Source organism: Mesoplodon densirostris, chromosome 17 (genome assembly GCF_025265405.1).
Source record: "Mesoplodon densirostris isolate mMesDen1 chromosome 17, mMesDen1 primary haplotype, whole genome shotgun sequence".
Lineage (NCBI taxonomy): Eukaryota > Metazoa > Chordata > Mammalia > Artiodactyla > Ziphiidae > Mesoplodon > Mesoplodon densirostris.
Genome location: NC_082677.1, coordinates 77,384,296 through 77,404,074, shown reverse-complemented (window position 1 = coordinate 77,404,074; position 19,779 = coordinate 77,384,296).

The following is a 19,779-nucleotide window of genomic DNA, read 5'->3' as shown; positions in this document are numbered from 1 at the left end:
TCCAGTCGCTGCCCCAGGACACGTGCTGACACGTGGTAGAGCAGGCGCAGGCCAACCAGGCCCTTGATGAAGCAGGACAGGCTGCCCCCGTGGAGGGGACAGGCCCCCAAGGTGCTGGATGCTGCTCCCGTTTTAGGACAAGGATGGAGTGGAGGACCTCACCTGGGAACGCAGGGCCTGCGTCCTGCCCCACCTGTGACTGCCAAGGGGGTCTGGTTGGTGACCGGGATGGGAAGGGGTGTGTCGCCAACAGTGACTCTGATGTCCCTGTATTTTCAAGTGACCTCTCGGGAGCCAGAGTTACTGACAGGACTAAATGAGGAACGTTTGCTGCAGCCCTACTGTTTAGATTGGCCCCTGAGAGAAATATGTCCCACTCCTGTCCTGGGATGGGCTCGGTCACGTCCACGCCGCCAGGGGCTGGACATGAAGCCACGGGCCCACAGGTCCTCCAGGCAGTGCTGACCAGGCCGAGATGGGCTGGGCCGACCCCCCGTGATGGGCAGGAACTCTCACCCAGGCCCGAGGTGCCCTGGGAGCAGGGAGATCCCAAAAGAATGTGCTGGGCCTGCCTTCAAGTCTGGCCAGGCAGGCAGACTTGAAGTCTGGCCAGAAGGACCTTGCCTCCCCAGGGGAGCTCGCCTGCCATCCACTCTGACTCAGTGACTTCGGTGTGCAGAGGTCGGGACTGTCACCCTGCGAGGGACACTAAGAGGCCTCACAGGACCAGTGGGGACAAGGCATCCGGGCCACTGGGAAAGCAGGGGCATCAGAACCAGGTCCTGAGGGATGGATAGGAGCTCGTCAGGAGCGTGGCTGTGCTGGGCCAGAAGGCTCAGCGCAGGGAAAGTGTGGAGCTGGGACAGAGCCCAGCACGGCCAGAGTTCGCGGGGAGTGGAGGACAGCAGGGCAGAGAGGCTGGCGGGCGCGTGCCAGGTGCAGCGGGGAGAGGCGCTCAGGGATGCACCCGGCGGCCAAGGCCCTTCCACAGGTGCTGCTGTGAGCCCCGGGAAAGCGGGGAAGAGACTGTCTCCCCGCGCGGAGCGGAGCCTGTGTGCTACTGGGGGCCACGCAGAGCCAAACTCCACGTGCTCTGTGCTGCACCCAGGCCTCAGGCAAGGATGAGGAGTGCACAGCGGGACGTGCTGGGGGCGGCGCCTTGGGGCTGTGTGCTCAGGCGGGGACCCCAGCAGGGGGCACGAGACGCCCGGCGCACGCAGGCCCTGGGGTGGGAATGAGCTGGGACCAGTCGAAGGCCAGTGCATTGGAGCCTGGCTGCCCAGCGAGCCCAGGGCACATCCCCCTCTGGCCGGGGCTCAGCACGCCCAACCCCCTCAGATCCTCGGTGCGGCCCCAGATTCAGCTGTCATGTGTTTTCGGCTGTGGCCATCCCGCAGCCGTGCCGGCCCCTGCCACCTCAGAGCTCAGTGGGTTCAGGTCTGGGTTTGTTTGCGGAGCCTCGTCCACCACGTCGGGGTCAAACCCACGGTGGTCTGAGGCTGGAAAGCGCTCGCTCCATCCCGGCCGCTCTCAACGTGATTCCCAGGGCCAGCAGCTATGGCCACTCAGGGGACTTGCTGCAAATGCAGGTCTTGGGTCCCTGAGACGTCTGAGCTGGAGCTTGTGGTGGGGTCACCTCCCTCTGGGCGCCCAGGTCCTCCGGCATCTGAGGGTAATGGGAGCAGCTGCATTCCGCGTGGGTTCACTGTGTCGGGGTGAATTCGGGGTTCTATGGAAAATTCTGTGGTTACATTCACCCCCCCACCACTCCTTGAAAGGAGTCATTGTCCGTCCGGGATCCACTCCCAGGCAGTGGACGGGCACCCGGCTCACCCGAGGGGCTCACCTGTCAGGGGGTGAGGCCAGCAGGGGCCCCATTGCTGTCCTCCCATCACGGAAGCGCTCCTAACAGCTCTTAAAAGAAGTTTGTGTGCAGCTTCCAGAAACAGAGCAGAAAGAAAAGTATGTTCGCACGTTCACTTCCAGCCTGCTTTCGGTCTGTGTCTCCGCCGGCTGCGTCCTGAGCACTTTCCTGCTGTAGATTGTCTTCCCTCAAACTCAGATGTGACCTTTTTTGAGGCCCCTGCCCTGTGTCAGGCACTTAGGATGTGTCCCGTTTCCAGTGTCACACGCAGCACACTAATCTGCTCTGTGCCCTGATCGTCTCTTTGGGATAAACAGCTAGCCATGCTGATGGCTGTGGGCTGCAATTCTGGGCACGTCTCTGCCAAACTACCGTCTGGAGAGGTGGAAGCCCCACCAGGGAGGAGGCTCTGGCTTTGCCAGTGCTCGGCAGACGTGCTCTCAGGGGACAGCCTCTCGGCCTGGACCCTCAAGGTCACAGCCCCGTCAGCCGCTGGGCTGGGGTGAAGGGGTCTCGGGGACAGGGCCATGGAGGGTGAGGGCTCAGGCCCCTCAGCCTCGGGGCTTCTCTGGGAGCATCCCCGGGGAGGCTCAGGAGGGCAGGTCCTGGCCGGTGCCCCCAGCCCTCCTCCCCTCTACTGGGCAGTGAAGCCCACGCCCTCCTGCTCCCGGGTGGGGGGGAGGGCCACGCCCCAGCTCCCGACCCTCAGCTGTCTGACCGCCCAGGGCCTGGGTGGGGACGGCGCCCTCGGGGCTGAATCAGAATATAATGCAGTGCAGTTAAGAGGAAAGCAGAGAACACACAGAGAATGTAAACTCTTTATGCTTTTCTCCTAACTTATGCAAGAAAAACATGCCCACTATAAAAAAAAAGTGTAAATACCTTACGCATACAAGTAGTTTTCCAAAGCGCTTTCCCAAAGCCACTTAGTGTCAGCTCTCCAAAGCCCTGCAGAGGGTACAGTTCAGAAAAAATGGCCAGTCAACAGAAAAGGAAATAGTGACCCAAAGTTCTAGGCGGTGGGCGACCCTCACTCTCCGAGGCTGCCACAGGGATACACTAGAATCCAAGCGCTTGGCGCCCAGGCTTCTGTTCCTGGACTGCTTGGGCTATTTGAAATGGGATTGTCCCATAAGAAATGTTCCAAGGAGCCACCTTGGAAAAAAAGATGATAAAATCTGTGACGATTCATTCTTTTCCCTACAGCCCCAAGAGCGGCAGGATTTGCAGCAGTAAGACGCCCGTTGATGTCCAAGCCCTAAAGAAGAAAGTCAGCAGGGTGACATGCGACCCGGCGGCCCGAGCCATCCTCAGCAGCTTGCTGCTCTACATCACCGACCGCGAGGACGGGCCCCAGGGGCTTCCTCCCGCCAGGAGGACAGAAGGTGGGGTGAGCAAGACCAGCCAGGCGCCGGAGCCCCAGGACGCCCAGCGGCGACCCACGCGCTTCCAGCTCCTGAAGGCCAAGTTCATGGGCACCGGCCGGGAGCCGTGCCTCAAGAGGACCCGGGAGGTGGGGCGGCTGATATTCAAGGACAGGCAGGGCCCCGGCAGGAGCCTGGTGACGGCCACCATCCACAAGCTCCTGGAGAAGTCCAGGGAGGGAGCCGGCCGCCCCCCACGGGGCCGGGAGCCGCTGGGTCGCGAGAAGCCCCGAGGGCTCCCCGCCGGGAGGAGCTCCGTGAAGAGCATCCTGAAGGTGTTCTTGGCCGCAGAGGAGAAGGAGGCCGCGGAGAAGCCTCCCGCGGAGCCGCCCAAAGCCCCCAGCGGCCCCCTGCCGAAGGTGGGCGGCAGGCGGAGCGCCGCGCTGGCCAAGCTGCGGGAGACGTTTGAGCGGAGCGGCTGCCGCTGTGCGGAGCCCGGCCTCCTGCCGCTGCGCGAGCACGAGCGCAGGAAGAAGCGCCTGCCGCGGAGCCCGCTGCACCGGCCCGAGCGCCGCGTGCTCCGCTGGGCCACCTTGGCCAGCACGTGCATCCGGGCGCCCCCCGCCCGCGTCCTGGCCGGCTCGGCCGAGCCCCTGCTGCCCTTCAGCATCGCCACCGTCGTCTGCGGCCCCCGCAGCTGGATGTCCCACGGCGCCAGAGTTACCCACGCGGATCTGCGCCGCGCGCCCAGAGGAGAAACGGGCACGGCCCCCGGCGCGCGCGAGACGCCCGGTGGGAGCCAAGCACCAGGGTGGGGGCAGCCCCGGCAGCCCTCCGCGCCCCGGGCGACCGCCCCCAGGGACGGCCCGGAAACACTGCGCCCAGGTGCGGGGCCCGAGTGTGTCCCCAGGGCAGCCCCCTCTCCCGCCTCCCCCTGGGGTGAAGTTCTTCCTGGCTGTGAGCCCGTGATGAGCCCACGGGGACCAGCCAGCCCGGGGGGCACGGTGGCAGCGGGAGGCAACAGGACGGGGGCCGCCCAGGGGGCGAGGGGAGCAAGGCTGGGCCCCCCGCCGGCGCTCGTGGTGGGCGGAGCAGGGGCTGCCCCCGAAGTCACCCTGACGGTCTTCAGTTCAGAGGATGAAACGGAAACAATGACTGCAGACTCGGAGCCAGACCCCCTCTCCGCTGTCCAGGAGAATTGCCCAGAAGAGAGAGCGCCAGGACAATTCCCTCCGCTCGCGGCACATGCAGCCCAGGCCGCGCGGCGCACACAGCTGGCCATGGAGCCTCTGCAGGTCGCGGCCAGACTGCCGGCTGTCCACACAGTGCCGCCCCCTCCTGCCACCCTGCAGAGGGCATCAGGCCCTGAAGACCAAGGCTGGCGTCTTCTGGGAGGAGAGGGTGTGACTGGAAATACAGGCGCCCCACCTCCCACTACGGCCGAGGGTGGAAGCAGGGGCGCCCCGTGGTCGGCAGGGCCGAGCCCGGCAGGTCTGAGCCCGCCTGCCCTGCCACAGCAGGGCCCAGGGGCACAGCCAACGCTCGCGCCTCCGCAGGGTGCTGCCTGCCATGGTCCAGACGTCCCCGAGGCCGTTCCCACAACGAAACCGCAGAAAAGTTCCCCTGGAGGAAAGGAAACCAGACGCAGCCCTGGGACTTCACACAGGCTCCCGAAGCACCAGGACATTTGGGGAGAGGACGCTTCCCAGCTAAGTTATAAGACGCCTCTGCTGCCAGGACGGGAGGAAAGGCCGGTTGGTGACGCCAGCACCTCATCACATCGGTCCGGGGCCTCAGAAAACCGATGGAGGGGACTCGCCGGCTGTGCCCCTAGCGGTCAGCAAGTGCTGGCACCCAGGGTTCCCAGGAGGAGCGAGGTGAGTGTCTCCATGAGGCCAGAAGCACCGGCCCAGGACGGGAGGAGGCCTGAGAATCTGCCCTTGGTGGACAAGAGCCCCCCGCGTGAGCAGGAAGGACACAGGAGGCCCCCGTCGTCCCCAGAGCCAGCCCGGCCCCCACTGACGGCTGAAGGAAGCACCAGCCATGATCATGGCGAGAACAGAGGGAGCTCCTTAAGTGAACCAACACAGTCGAGGAGTGTAAGAGCCCCCGGGCGGGTGACGGCTGCAGGGGCCTCCAGGAGCCCCCCAGCCCTGGTGTCAGGTGATGCCCTGAGCCCTGGAAACAGGGCAGCCGAGGAGCAGGAAGAAATGGGCGCCGCCCGGCCCACAGGCCCAGGTCTCGCGGCCGAGGAGCCTGATCGCCAGCCCAGGGGCCGCAGCGTGTGCGGAGCCTCGGGGTCCCTACCCGCCCCGCCTCGGGAGGCCACCGGGGCCCAGGCCCTGCCTGTCGAGCCCCGCGTGGCAGCTCCAGGTGAACTGGCCGCAGGCGAAAGGAAGGTGGCAGCTGGGGGCAGAATCTCAGGCGCTGCGTGGCAGAGCCCTCGGGGGGGCAGCCCAAAGCCCCCGACTCCAGGCCCGGATCTCCCGATGCCACAGGGGAGCCACGTGGCGGGGACTCCGAGCCGCGCTTTGGGCACTAGGCTACTGCCTTCTGAGAACAAGCAGGCCAAGGGCGGGACGTGCATCTTACCCGGGGAACAGCTTCCTCTCAGTGCTGGGCCTTCCCACCAGCCTCCCCCCGTGTCCACAGCGGCGGATGGGCCGAGGGCGGACCGGGTGGCCCAGAAGCACCCCGACCTCCAGGCCCCCAGGGAAGTCGTGGGCGGGGAGAGGGCCGGCCTGGGCGGCAGAAAAAGTCACCGTGGGCAAGAGGAGGGGCCCCCAGGGGCTGCGAGTCTGGACAGTCCTGGAAGGAAGGGAGAAGGCCTTTGGGGCGAGAAGGCCCGCTCGAGTGGGGCCGAAGAGGCTGTGGACGGTGACCCGGCGGCCCCGGCGGACGCTCCCGGCCTGCGCATTGGGAAGAGCCCAGAGTGGCCACAGAGGCAGCGGACGAGGCACACAGAGGGCCCCCCTCGGGGACATGGGGCCCCGGCTGCAAAGAACCCAGCTCCTCCCCCCCTAGGGAGCCCAGCGCACCCTGCCCAGGCCCAGGCCGGCAGGACGGCCCCCGCTGACTCGGCTCAGCCCGTGAGCAGGGCAGCGGAGGTGGCGCCCCCCTCAGGCAAAAACGAGGTGTCTCGGAGACCAGCAGCCTCCACGGGTGGCCAGGGGGCTCGCGGAGAGCCACGCGGGCAAGGGGAGAGCCCAACGGCCCCCGGCCCTCAGCCAGTGCCAGGCTCTGCGGTGCCCTCGGCCGCGCTAGCGGGCTGCCGCATGGCCCGCGCCCCCACCCCGGGGGGGCCCCTGGACACCCCCGGGGCGGGGAGGGGCACGCAGGGACGCGGACGCGGCGGCAGGGGCGCGCACCGGGCCAAGTACAGAGCCCAGAGCTTCAGCGACCAGAGGTCCTTCGAGCTGTCCTTTAGACCAGCCATCCTCAGGGCCAGCGACACGTTCGCGCTTCCAAAGTGAGGCCCTCACGGGAGCCAGCGGCCCGAGGCCTCACGCCTGTTCCTTCCTCCCGGTGACCCTCGGCTCTGAGCGCCGGCGCCCGGTCTGCAGGGTCGTGTCCTCTGTCGTGAGTGGCCCCGGGAGGACGGGAGCCCTGCGGCCAGCACACTCTGGCCACATCGGCGACACTCCACCCACACCTGGTGTCTTCACGGGCATCAGGCTCACGCCCGTCTCCACATAGAGCTCTGACCTTCAGTGCTGAACTGCCCGTGCATCCGTCCCGTCCCCTCCTGGGGCGCGGCCTTGGGTTTTGAGGGCACTCTGCCTCTTGCGGGGTCACCAGCAGGTGCCGACGTGACCCCCGGCCAGGGTGGTGAGTGGCCCCGAGTGGCCCTGCCCATCCTGGAAAGAGTCAGAGGGCTTCAGTTTGACATGGCGACCACCGGGGGGCGGGGGGCTGCATCCATGACCCCACAGCCGCCTGACCGTCAGGGAGACACTGGGATCCGGGTGTGGCCCCTCTGTCCCCCGAGCCTGGCCGGAGCCAGCGAACCAGGGGAAGTCGACTCCAGAGGACAGTGACTGTCAGAGCCGCGAAAAGGCTGTTTTCAGGTGCACGATTCCAAGGACGCTTTTATTCAGAAACTGGTGAGAAAAGTAACCCGGTCTCGTCTGACCCGCCATCATCACAGCAGCCTCCTCGGGGTCTGCGAGTCCTGCAGGGCCCTGGACGGGGCACAGGTCGGCGACGGAACGCACACTCCTGTCCTGCTGCCTTCCCGCACGGCGTCGAGTGCTTCCTGCCAGAGACGTTGCTCAATTCCAGCCCTTTCCGTCACTTAGACGATGCACTTTCTGTCTAGAATATTTGAACACTGTATAGAAGGACAAGGAAGGAAATAAAAACCACTGGTCGGTCATCACATTGCCTGGAGGTGATTTTGTCACTGTCTTGCCGTTAGTTCTCCGAGCGGTTCCCTCAGCCTCTGTCCTGAGGCACAGACACAGGGTCACACCGTGTGCAGCTGAAACCTTAGTCACAGCCATGAAGCAGCCTGAAACCTGGCACGGGGGGGGGGGGGCTTAGTCCAAGGGGCCACGGGGATCCAGGCTGAGCTGGGTGGGGCTCCCCCAGCGCCCTCGCTGCTTCTGACGCTCTTGATGACGTCCCTCTGCAGAGAGTGTGTCCTGCTCGTTGAGGCTCCGTGATGCTGCTGCCCTCACGGCTGAGTGACTCCCCAGAGGATCCCTGCTCGTCCCGGAGCAGCTCCCCTGACGGGTGCCCCCCCTCCCTTGCTCTCCGATCTGAAGGTTCACTTGCAAAGGCAAGGCTTCTGACCTGAGCTTTTTTTTTTTTTTTTTTTTTTTTTCCATTTTTTTTATTAGTTTCTGCTTTATAACAAAGTGAATCAGTCATACATATACATCTGTTCCCACATCCCCTCCCTCATGCATCTCCCTCCCTCCCACCCTCCCTATCCCTCCCCTCCAGGCAGTCACAAAGCACCGAGCTGATCTCCCTGTGCTCTGCGGCTGCTTCCCACTATCTATCTAGCCTACGTTTGGTAGTGTATATATGTCCATGCCTCTCTTTCGCTTTGTCACAGCTTACCCTTCCCCCTCCCCATATCCTCAAGTCCATTCTCAAGTAGGTCTGTGTCTTTATTCCCGTTTTACCCCTAGGTTCTTCATGACATTTTTTTTTCTTATATTCCATATATATGTGTTAGCATACGGTATTTGTCTTTCTCTTTCTGACTTACTTCACTCTGTATGACAGACTCTAGGTCTATCCACCTCATTACAAAAAGCTCAGTTTCGTTTCTTTTTATGGCTGAGTAATATTCCATTGTATATATGTGCCAGGTCTTCTTTATCCATTCATCCGATGATGGACACTTAGGTTGTTTCCAGCTCCGGGCTATTGTGAATAGAGCTGCAATGAACATTTTGGTACATGTCTCTTTTTGAATTATGGTTTTCTCTGGGTATATGCCTAGTAGTGGGATTGCTGGATCATATGGTAGTTCTATTTTTAGTTTTTTAAGGAATTGGTACAGCCACTATGGAGAACAGTATGGAGGTTCCTTAAAAAACTGACCTGAGCTTTGATGGGCGCTGAGTAAGAACCGGCTCTGTCCCGTCTCATCCCAGGACAGGTCTGCCGAGGGGATGAACGGGCGTGGTGGCCCAAGCGGCCCTGAGCTCGGCAGGGGGCCAGGCGGAGGCAGGAGGTGTGCAGCCAGCTGTGCTCTGTCCAGGGAGGGGCTCACTCCTGCCGCCCCCCCTTCTCCAACCAGGCCATTAACTTAACATCCAGCAGACTGGAAACGTCCTCAGCGTCAACACTGGGCACGTTTGAGGGTCGCTTGGGGGCCTCCCTCGGTCACCCCTCCAGGTATGCGTCCCCCCCTCTATAGAGCAGGCAGTGCTCAGGGCCCCGCCAGGGGTGTCTGCAGCATGAGAGTGACCTGCACCTACACTGCTGCCCCGTGTCCAGTGTCTGGGCACCTGGATGAGGACCCCGACTTCTGGGATAGGGACCCTGGGGTGGGCGTCTCACCTGCTGAGTTTCACTCCCACCAGTTGAGAGCCGGCGTGGACAGGACCGAGGTCGCTGGCTCTGGGGCCGGCCCACCTCCGGGAGGGTGGTCAGCATGTGGGCTGCAGGGGTCCAGGCTGCCCCCACCCCAGGAGTCTCGGGAAGCCTACACCAGGCTTGGGGTTGGTGCCCTGGAGCTGCAGAACCCAGGAGGCTCCTTGGACAAAAGCACAGGGAGGGGTCCCAGCAGAGGCCCGGAGCCTGGGCCTTTCCCGTCCCTCGACCACACCTGCTCACAGCCGGCATCTCTGCTGGAGCTGCTGCACCTGGTGGCCCCATCTCATTTATTCTCTTTATTTATTTCTACTTTGTTCCACGAAGGATTTGAGGCAATGTTTGGCAAAGAACGTGATGACAGATGGAGGAGATAAAAGTACTATATTCACTGGGTGTTCCCTTTTTAAAATAAGCAGGAGCGTTTTGTTGCTATTTTTAAATAGACCAGAACGTCCACTGGAGATGCAGCCGGTGGTATCACTTCAGGTGGTGGAAACCACCTGGATCGCAGCCTCGGAAAAGGTGTACACGGAGCTCCCCTCGACGTTGGCAGGCGCAGGGCGAGTCTGCAGCCCCTGGGGCCAGGTTCCACGATTGCGGCTGCAAGTTACACCGCCCTCCGCTTGCCCACGCCCGGCGACCCCACAGCAAAGAACCAAGAGTGACTTTTCCTGAGGATTTACTGGGAGGTCAGCGTGCGTCACATTGTCCTAGACCGTAAAGTCGGAGAGTGACAGTCTTCTCTACAAAAGAAAGACCCTCGAGCCCCTCAGGTTGAAACAACTGTTGCAGAAGTGGGTGGGCTGATGTTTATATCAGCGTTTTCGTGGACGTTCACTTTCGCCTATTTGAGTAGCTCGTTGACCTTCACCTCGATTCACTGCTTTACAGCTCCGACTGTTTACAGACCCGTCCACGAGCCCCGCCTGTACAGACGTGCAGCTCACAGAGGAGACACCATCGCCGGAATCACAAGAGTGCGTTTTATTTCAGATGCTCCATCGGGAACAGCATCATTCGGAAGTTTACAAACTCAGCGTCACTTATTTTTGTAATGAGGGCGTCTTCGCCATTTGGTCGTGATCTTTTAATTATTTGATTCCGTATAAACCCGCGGCTGTTGATTCAATGTTCCTTGTTTTATTCTCCTGTGTGTACAAATAACTCTAAAATGATTCATTAGACAAAAATTACTAAATATATTTTGTGGTATTCTCTCCTTTGAGAGAATTATTATTCAGCTGGACATAACTTCAAGGTGGGAAGTAAAATGTGTTGCTCATCACACATCTCGTCCTTGCCTCTTCGAGGGCTGCACAAAGGGGGCAGAATTTCCCGTCAGGAAGCAGCCGTGGGGCCAGGAGCTGCGTGCGGCGAGATTCGGTCAGGGGCCTGCGGGGAGAGCCCCCTGGGCGGGCTTGGGGCAAAGCCAGCGGCCTCCCAGGACGCGTAGGTGCCCGGTGGGCGGGGGCAGAGCTCCCCGGCGAGACGCGGGGCCGCCACGTGGACAGGAGGCGGGGGGCACGGGAGGCAGGGCCCCAGCACGGGCACCCCCGGCGCCTGCTGCCCCCAGGACGTCCAGGGAAGCCGCCGTGCCTGGAGCAGGGCCTGCAGCTCAGCATACGGGGAGGCGAGCGCGTTGGCCTCCGGGAAGGGCAGGGAGGCCGCCGGCGGGTGAGCCACGCCCCCAGAGCGAGCGCCGTTCGTAGGGGCGGGGCTGGGGGGTGTCCAGGTCCTCTCCTCCCGACACGCTCCTTGGCACACGGAGACCCAGGAGATGAGGCCACCGTGTCCCCCTCCTTCTGCCCAGGAAGGACTTCTCAGAAGAGCAGACGGGATGATCCCGAGCCCACAGCCGTGTGTTTCCTTGACTGCGAGGACTGGCCTGGCTCAGGTGGGCGCCACTGGATACTGGTTTGTGGATCCACCTTCGACCTGTGAAAGCATTGGGCATTTTCCCTAAAAGAACTAAGAGCCTAAGGAAATCGCCTTTTCTTATGTCGACAAAAAACCTATTCAGTTATTGAGCTAAGAAAGAAATGGAAAATTCTGTGTGAGCCAACCCAGGGGAGAGTCTCAGAAAGTTCTAAAGACTGTGTCTTCCGTTCGAGGTCAAAGCACAGTTAGGTTCGTTTTTGAGATAAAGGGTTAGAGTCGAATGACATATTGACGGTTCACACAGTCCAGGTCTGCACGTCCAAAGTGAGTAGTGGGTCATTGTGGCCCCTCACACAATCAAGAGGCAAGGTTCTCTCCTAGGAGGTCTGGTCAATGCAGATGCACAGCACAGACTAAAGAGGAGGGAGGAGGCCCAAACGGGCAAAGAAAAATGTTATGTTTAAAGTTTTCTTGTCTTGCCATAAAATATGAATTCTATTATATTTCATCACTTCTTACAACACTCTGACAGCGGACGTGCCCCCTGTTTCCCTGGACACCAGCCGGGTCCTACAGTCAGTTCAGTTTGGACACACCATCCACCCCACAGATACAGGCTCAGCCCCAATCACAGTGGTGGGTCCCCAGGTCACCCCCACTTCTATCTGATGTGGCTATAAATCGGGGTTCCCACAACCCCTCCTCGGGTTTGATAATTTGCTATAACTGCTCCCAGCACTCAGAGAAACACACCCCTACTGCTACCAGCTTATTACAAAGCTTACAGATGAACAGCCAGATGAAGAGGTCTGTAGAGTGAGGTCCCGACAGGTCCTGAGTACGGAGGCTTCTGTCCCTATGGGGCGGGGGTGCGCCACCCTCCGGCACCCCGATGAGTCCACCAACCCAGACGCTCACTAAACCCTGTGTCTAGGGTTTTTATGGAGAGTCCCTTACCAGGCAGGGCTGATTAAATCACTGGCCATTGGTGATTAACTCAACCTCCAGCCTCCCCGCCTCCCCGAGGTCGGGGCTGAGGCTAAAGGTTCCAACGCTCTGATGAAAGAAATGTTCACATACTAGGTGTGGGGCGGTCATTCTGGCTTATCCATGAGTTAACATGAATTTTATACAACTAAAGTAGCCTGTTTGTGGCCTATCAGACATACGTTGTACATTTGCTTTAATTATTAGAGAACAGGGCACATCGACCAGAAGTCAAGAATGTCCACGTTAAAAATAAAGATTAAATGCCTCCCTTTCTGGGACGCCAGTGCTGGTCCTCCTTGGATGGTGAGAGTCCCCTCCCAGGTGCCAAGGCCACACTGACTTGATGTGCACGTGCTGGTCTGTTGTTTTGGGGTTTTTTCCAGCCGTGAAGGAATGTATCCCTGACTTGTTTGATGTTCTTTGTCCGGACAAGACATAAAACTGTGCTGGCAACCCTGCTTCTCCGGAGCAGATCCTCAGAGTAACCTGCGAGGCTGCCTTCCGGGCCACAGTCCTCAGTGTGGCTCGCGTGAAGCTCTCTTCTGTTCCTATTACAGATTGTGTGTTGGTTATTTCGACACCGCTAACCACGGGGTTGGTCTCCCTGGCAATCAGCCCTCACCTCCAGAGTTGCCGCCCTGAGGTCCAAAGGGGCTTGTCACGAACGAGAAGAGCCAAGTCCGAGGGTTGTGGGCACAGAGCCGGGGACCCGGACCAAATACGCGCGTGGCGCTTATCGCGTGTTGCAGGCCATGTGGGGTCGTGCTGACAGGCAAGGACCCGCCCTGGGGACTGCTCCACGGCAAGTCGTGTTTTAACCCCAAACCTGAAGGGGGTGTGGACCCGCCAGGAACCCACAGCCAGAGGAGAATTTTAAATCTTTCAGAAACAAGGCTGAAGAAATCAGCCAACAAATGTTCCCAAGCTCGCCCCGTGGGTGGATGACAGTCAGTAATGAAATAAGCAAGTCCTGATGCCTGTGGGCGCTGGCGGCTGCAGCGGCGACAGTAGAGAATTACAGGTACTTTTCTTGTTCTCGTCTTTATGTGTCACTGTTTCCTAAGTTAATCTAAATGCACCTGAGACACTTTTATTCCTGTTTCCAAGCGTCAGGGGATAGGGGAGGAGCTGCCTCGCTCGAGCAGTCCCCACATGTCCGGCCCGCGTTTGCCCGTCCCCGAGTCGCGAGGTCGAGGTCACCGGCTGGAGGGCTCCAGCCGGCTGGGCACAGACTCGCTCAGTTCTGGGAGTGACGGCCGGCATCACCGGGGCCACCAGAGGGCACTGCGGGCCCGGGAACCCGGCGCCGGGATCTGCGCCTGCCCGGGGTGTGCAGACCCGGGCCGGGAGCACGGGGGTGGGCGCGTGGCTCAGCTGCTCATCACGCCTAGGCACCCACCGTGTGCCAGGCGGGCGACGGGGCCCCCAGCCTTCCCGCAGCAGGACCCGGGCCCGACCCTCCCCTCGGGACCAGGACAGGCTCCCGCCTGGGCAGGGTCCTCCCCTGGGTGGCCGCGGGGCGGGGGACGCGGGCGCGGGCGGGGTGGGGCCGTGCGCACAGGGAGGCGGAGCCGGGGGCGTCCACGGGCGTCTCGGCCGTGTCCACCCCAAAGGGAGCGTCGCGGCACCCGCCCCTCCACAGGTAGCACAGAGTTACTGCTCCCCTTTCAATCACTGTGGATTCGATTCTTGTCCTTAATCGTCACGTAGATGAACCGTGCAGGATAAACTCGGGTGGGGTCCTCTTACCGAGCACCATGTGCTCAACTGCAGGTTTTAACTAAGGCACATGGGATGCAGCTTACCTAGCAACGTGTATTCCTGGTCTCAGAGGTGGTAGAAAGGGCAGGACGAGTGAGGTTGGGTTGAGGATTCAAGAAACGCTCCAAGGTTATGCGGAACGAGAGCCTATTAAAAAGTGTGTGTGTGTGTGTGTGTGCGCGCGTGCGGTGTGTGCACACGTGTGTAGGTGTAGGTTGCGTGTATACATGTATGTGCACTGCACTGTGTGCACACGTGGGTATGTGCATGTGGTGTGTGTATGTGTGTACATGTGTGCACTGTGTGTGGGGGGTGTGCGCAGTGTGTAGGTGTGCGTGTGTGTACATGCATGTGCACTGCACTGTGTGTGCACACATGTGTATGTGCGTGTGTGGTGTGTACATGTGTGCACTGTGTGGGGGGTGTGCACACGCATGTAGGTGTATGTGTGCATACGTACATGTGTGTGCACGCGTACGTGCTGTTCTATTCCCTACACAGGTTAGAAGGTCTGGAAGGAGATGTGCACAAAAGTATAACCCGTCGGAGCCCCTGGAAAGCAGGAGTAAGACAGCGTTGTAGAAAACGTAGGACCAGAGCCCACAAAGGGCTGGGGTCTGGGCGTCGGCAGGTATTGGAGGAAGGAAGGTGGTCTCAGAGCTACCAGAAGCTTTAGGCGGAGGCATCACTCCCCTTGGACCAGGAGTCTGTGCTCCCCAGTAGGGCCGCCCCCCCACCAAATCCCCAAGCGGCACGCCAGCCTCACAGCAAAATGAACAACCAAGCGTCTTCTAGCCCAGAAAACCTGTCCAGAAAGGCGGAAGGCAAAGAGAACAGTTCTCCCCTCCAACGAGTTCTGGGCAGAATGTACACCTCCCGGTAACCCACTGAGCTCTGGGAAGCAGACCCCAGACGGCACCCTCGACGCACAGCAGGAGAAGTGAAACTCCTGTCTTCTCCACAAGAGGAAGTGGCATCTTGCAAACCTGCTCCTGGCTGATGTTGCCCAGAGGGGACTGTCCTCCACATTCACACTTCAGAGACCGGCCGCAGCCCAAGAAAGGCATCACGGATGCAAACCTGCGGCTTTAGACTTTTACAACACATCGAAGAGGGAAGGGGTGCACCCTCTTTGCACTAGGGAAATTTTATCTTATTTATTTTGTATTTAAAAAATGTATTTTATGGAAGCATAGTTGATTTACAATGTTGTATTAATTTCTGTTGTGCAGCAAAGTGATTCATTTACATATATATTCTTTTTCATATTCTTTCCCATATGGTTTATCCCAGGATATTGAATATAGTTCCTTGTGCTATACAGTAGGACCATATTGTTTATCCATCCTATATAGACTAGTTTGCATCTGCTAATCCCAAAGTCCCAGTCCATCCCTCCCCCACAGGGAAATTTTTAAATTAAAATTTACGGTTTAGATTTGCATTTACCCTTACAGTAATCACAGTGTCTTGAATGAAACTGGGTGAGTAATGCACTGCACACAGAGATCGCTCAGGAGTCTGCTCATGTTTGAATATAATCAAACATGACACCATTCTGGCTCTGGCTTCCAGTATTTATCTTAAAGTTAATATTGTAAAGATCAGGCTCCTAGGGTAGGTTGTTGACATGCATCTTTGTATATTCAGAACATTTCCCACGGCCTGGAGATCCTACACCTCACCACTTCCTGACCTGGGAAGTCCTGAGGCCTCTCACCCTGAGACCCGGTTGCAGAGGAGAATGGAACCTGCTTTGCTTCTAAGGCGGAGGTACTGTCAACTCTGGGCGACAGAAGCTGTGCTCAGACTGTCAGAAACAAAGGACGTGATTGTTCTTCCTGGGAGAACAGCCTCGAGAAAAATTCTCAAGGGAAAAAGATCTCCCTACTTCTTGTTCAAAGGAAACCGGGTCACAGTTTCATATAATTTCGGGACAGGGTTGCCAGCTGGAACGCGGTCACATCTGAAGTGCAGACACACGTGAACACTTACACGTAAGTGTAAGCATGTCCCACACCGGGTGCCCCGAGTGCGTATTTTATTTGCTAAATCTGTCAGCCCTGTTTCAGGTGTAAGTGAAGTGGGTTCTCTGGATGTGTCACTTTCGGAACATTTTCTCTTTATATTATTGCTCTTAAATCCCTAAGTTGAGAGTGTTGTTATTTTTCAAGACTAGAAATATTTTTGAACCTGACCATATTTGGAGGCGGGGCTTTTAAAGAGGTGATTGAGGTCAGATGAGGTCACTAGGGTGGCCCTAATCCCACATGACCGGTGTCCTAATAAGAAGAGGAGATCAGGACACAGACACGCACAGGGGATGACCACGTGGGGACACAGGAGGAGATGGCCGAGTTTGGCCCAGACATAGAAGAATCTGTCGCCACTGTGGCCTTGGGCCTCCAGCCTCCAGGACGGGGAGAAATAAACTTCTGTTGTTTCAGCCACCAGTTGGTGCTGGGAAGTGGGGCTTCTGTTACAGAGGAAGGGGGCACCCGCCGGGGAGGGGGCACCTGCAGAGGCTGGCATCCCCCAGTCCCTCTGCCCGTCTGCCTGTCAGTCCCCCTCAGGACAGGCTCCCAGCTCCCCCGGGGGCGTCCTGTACATGCTGCCTCTCCCGTGTCGCACGTCTCCTAGGAAACCTTGTTGTGGGGACGTCCCTGGCCGTCCAGTGGTTAGGACTTGGCGCCCTCACGGTGAGGGCCCGGGTTTGATCCCTGGTCGGGGCACAAGATCCCACAAGCCACGCGGCGCGGCCGAAAAAACAAAAACAGAAACCCTACTGGGGTCACTATACACGCCCGGTGGCTTCACAACCCTTTTTCTTCAAGAGGCTCATTTCATCGTATTATAAAAATATATCTTGTTTACAGGTTACACTCTCATAAAACTGTCTCCTGAAGCAGACCAGAAGCTTCCTCCGACCCCAGAGCCTGCAAAGCGCCTGACATTTGAAATCAGTATTCAAAGAGTGGGGAGGCCAGACAAACAGCAGGCGTGTGAGGACAAGCGGGCCTCAGACCCGCCCTGTGCTCTGGAACCACGCCCTCCCCTCGGGGTAATCATGGTAATCACCCCGCCCGGAGCAGGAAGACTTTGGACCTGCCATCTCCCTAAACCTGTTTTCTTCTTCAAAGGACAGGGATGTGACTTCCTGCAGGGCACATGGGGCCCCCGGGGGTGGGGGGTCGTCTCAGCACTGACTGACCAACACCAGCACCAGCTGAGCCCCTGAGGTTTTCTCCCTGAGTTCTTCTGTGCACTAGGTGACACAGCCCGGCCAGGGTCACCCACCTAAGGGGCGAGCCTCTAGGACCCGAGTTCCCACCCCTGCAGCCATGGGGATGGTGGCTTTCCCCTGAAAAGAGGCCCACATAGGGTGATCATGTGGCCTGGTGTTCCTGCGACAGTCTGGTGCCAGCTGTGGTCCCTGCCTGGACCTCACCCAAAGGGATAAGAAAAGGGCAGGAGGGATGGAAGGGACGTGATGATGAAACCGCCCTGAGACCCAGGCCTCCTGCACTTGCTGCCGGCCGGCATGGGAGACGTGGGCATCTGGCGGGGTCACTGGAAATCTCAAGACCTCCCCATGTGGGTCATTTCTATGCCCCGCCCCCAGGTCCTTAATTGTGTACCCTGCACGTGGCCCTGCTTGCTTTCCGGGAAGGGTAGGAGCCGTGTAGGAGTGGATGGCCTTGTGAGGACCCTCTGAGCACATTAATCCTGCTGTGCCCGTGGCGGCCCCAGACCAGGGGCCCAGGCAGCGCACAGCGGGCGGACGGGACAGGACATCTCTTCTTTACCGTTTAAAACTAATTATCATGGAAATATTCACACAGGTATAAAAATCCCCCCAGGTACTCAATACCCCTCTTCAGTGATTCTGCCTTTTTTCCCCATCTACCGTGTCCTTTTTCCCCTTTGCTGGAGTATATTTAAAGCTAACTCCAGACTTCATATCCTTTTACGCATAATTACTCTTCTTTAGCCAAATAAAAAACAAACCGAGCTTACTACTTTACTGGAAAGGGTGTGAGCAGCGCTGCTGCAGTTCGGACCATCCATCCGACTTCCACGTGGGGAGGCCGCAGTGCCCGGAGGCTGGCCCACCCTGACCCTCAGTGGCCACCAGGTTCGGATGTTGTCACCACGGTCCTTTCATTACTCTCAGGTCTTCACGGTGATAGATGACATTGCCTGGACTTTCCATTAGTCTTGGGGGGGACCGGCACCCCCAGAACTTAAGAGCTCTGATGGCGTGTCTTACTTCAAACGGCAGCCGCCCTTACAATCAGGCGACGAGAAAAGGGAGTCCCTACAGGAAGAGGGGCGTCTGACGGGTGGTGAGTGGACGCTGGGCTGCGGGGGGCAGCCTCCCCACAGGAGCCAGGACCCCTGGGCGCGTAGTTCTCACACAGGGCCTGAAGCTTTAGTGCTGCAAAGCAGGTTCCTCAAGCAGCCTGACGGTGGGCAGCGGGACACCAGGAGCTGGCTGCGCCCCAGCCCGGGCATGCCCTCGCCCTGAGGGGCCGTGCTCAATTTGGTTCCCTTCCTCTGGATGTGACCTGCCTGTGTGGACAGTCACAGGCTTTGGGGGAAGGGCATCTGGCCGGTGACGGTGCCCGGGATGCTCAGGGCCCCGGGCGTCTGGAGGTGGATGGAGGGGCACCGAGCACACAGGGGTCCGGCTGCCTCTTGCTCCCAGGTGGGGGCCTTGGGCAGACGCTGCGAGGCGGGGCCAGCAGCCCTCAAACGGCCCTCTGGCTGCGGACCCTCCCAGCCGCCTCGGACGCGGGTGCTTCCTCCCTGTATCGCTCCTTCCACTCTTCCTGGAGGGCGGCCCCCTCTTATCTAACGCTCGCCCTCGTGTCATGTGGCCCCAAATGCCCTCGGTCGGGGGTACTGCTATCACACTCAAGTCCAAGTGCCCGTATCCGTGGTCTGTGTTTCCTGTTGGGGCCGGGACCAGGGGGCTGTGAGGCCACAGTGGGAGACGGAGGCTGGAAAGCGCCTGAGAAGGGCAGGAGTTAGGAGAGGAGGCTGAGGGGGAGCAAGAAGTGCCCGCCAGGCCCGCCGGACCAGGGGAGCCCCTGGGCCGGGCCAGGGGAGCTGCTGGGCTGGGCCACTTTGGGGCACGAGAGGAGTGGGGGTAGCCGTACCGGACGTGCTCTCGGAGGCAGGGAGTAGGAAATGTGGTTTGGGCCCCAAAGAAAGGCCAGAACGGGTGGGGGATTCAGGGAGTCACTTGCCGCAACTGGGAGCAGCCCTGTCCAGGGTGGCAGAGGGGAATGCCAGGGAAAGGGGCGGGGCAGAGACAGGAGGGCGGGGCGCCGGGGGCGGGGCAGGGCTGGTCCTTGATGATTTGTAAGACCGGCACCTGTGGGCGCCGCGTGGACCGAGGGGCCCCCCGCGCTGGTGGGAGGGTAAGTCACCCTGCCTTCGGACTGGAGTCTGCAGAAGGAGGCACCCTGCGGGCGGGAGGGCCAAGGAGGTGGGTCTTGAAAAGGATACTGTGAACTGAGCCGAGGGCTTGGAAAGTCTCCCCAGAACCAGCAAATGGGGGGCATTTGGGGTCATGTTCAGTGGAGCACTAGTTTCCTACAGACTTCCATGGAAATGGACAGACAGACATCCCTAGCTTAGGGACAGGTATGTTCCCCAAATTACTTCCCAGGCTCCTTGCTTAGCCCTCAGATTGAATGTTCTGGAAAAACCAGTGTTAAGGGCAAGGCTGGTTCACAACAGCCCAGGTAGATTTGCAGTGGATGCTGGCAATCCCCTTTCCACCACGCCCAGCCACGGCTTATAGGCACTTGTCATGAGAAAGTACATCTAGATCCCCAGTAAGACACTCTCTCCAAAGGT